This window comes from Plasmopara halstedii (assembly GCF_900000015.1).
Source record: "Plasmopara halstedii genome assembly, contig: Scaffold_2061, whole genome shotgun sequence".
Lineage (NCBI taxonomy): Eukaryota > Oomycota > Peronosporomycetes > Peronosporales > Peronosporaceae > Plasmopara > Plasmopara halstedii.
In genome coordinates this window covers 263,625-265,231 of record NW_020188969.1, presented here as the reverse complement: position 1 = coordinate 265,231, position 1,607 = coordinate 263,625, and positions in this window count along the sequence as shown.

Sequence of the window (1,607 nt, the reverse complement as noted above, 5' to 3'; positions counted from 1 at the left end):
ACGGGCAACGGAGTTCTTTGTCGAGGATTCGGAGGAAGTCGACTACGAGTCGGATACTTCTTTCCGAGAATGAGAAGAAGAGGAGGACGAGGTGCACCAACGGCGCGACGTGAGCCCTGCTGGGGTTTTGCGGACACCGTGTCCTTTTCCTAGCATCTCGACTTCCGAGGAAAGTGTTATCATAATTAGTCGCCTTGACACGGCACAGAAGAAGCTGTTGGAGGCAACCCGCAGTATCCACGTTCGGTCTTTGGCCCTCCTGTGAAATACGGCTTCCGCATGGCGGATCCCACTATTGAAGCGAAAGCCGCAATCACCCAATCGTTAGGCAAATACGTAGAAAGGCCCTCGGCCACAACGCAAGCCAAAGTCGACCAGCGAAAGCTCCCGATCTCTCGCTTCTTGGTACCTCAAAATATCCCAATGAAGCGGTACTGCGCTAGACTTCAAGTTCAAAGAGGAGACACTCCTGTATCTGCAATGCGGACGATTCCTGTGGTGCTCGCCCCTGGCGAAACGACGAGGAGCTCTTTGAGCGATAGATACAGCAGCACCGAGCAATTTTCTCACTTTTTAACTATCAGCGGAACCACAAGGAAGTGGACGTGCGCGTAAGACGTCAATTTCGGTTCGAATTTGCCAAACACAAGGCGCAACGCCAACTTCCTACGTATTGCCGCCCTGCGACGTATGGATTAATCCATACGTCGCATGAGTTTACGACCACAGCAGCTCAGGGCCATACCTTGAGCTCAGCTCATGACCCTTTGGCTTCCCGGGCTACTGCCTATATGCGCGGGGCGTTCGATGATGTAGAGCGTCATAATCCCTCTGATCATAAGCGCCCACGACGTCTGGGCAGTCTTGCCGAAATGGCACCTCAAATTCTCACGGGTTCGCAAAATTTGGGTATTCCCACCTCTTCATAGTGGACGCCACCGTTCACGTCGAGAAGAGTCGGCGGTTGACAATGACGACTTGGTCGATCGTCGTCCGGTGACTCGCGATGCTTTATGAGCTCTGGAGGTTAATGGCCGTCGCCATCAGCGCCCCGATGAGCATTTGCCGAGGTCGGTGCAGAAGACCTAGAGAGCTTAAAACACTTTATGCACCGACTGCCTCACGTTAAGGACTATCGCGCAACGTCGGAGAGGCTCCTAGCCGCCAAGCAGATGATTGCGTCACTTTGTGCGATGGTGGAGCGTCTGGCGCCGTTGGAAACGAAGATCGTTGCATTCCGTTCTCAAAGCCAGTCGCTGGTTCAGCTCCTGGGTAGTCGAGCGCCCTTGGGTTCCACCCCCGGCGCCCACAGACGCTCACTTGCGTCGGATCCTGGTACGGCCTAAGCAGGCCCACGAAAACACCGGGTAGCTGCGAATCCTTTTCGGAAGGTTTGGTGTATATGCAAGCCTGGCTTGGCCACGATCTGAAAAGTTTCGATAAACCGTGAACGGAGCTCCATCCTAAAAACAGCAGAAACTGCATGTTTAAGAAGGTTTCAGGATTTGATAAAATCAGGTCTCCGACCTCAAATTTTTCGGCATTTTTCTGCTTCTTCCGTCTGCATATCCTTTCTATATGCATTGGCTTTCAGCGATCGCATCGCA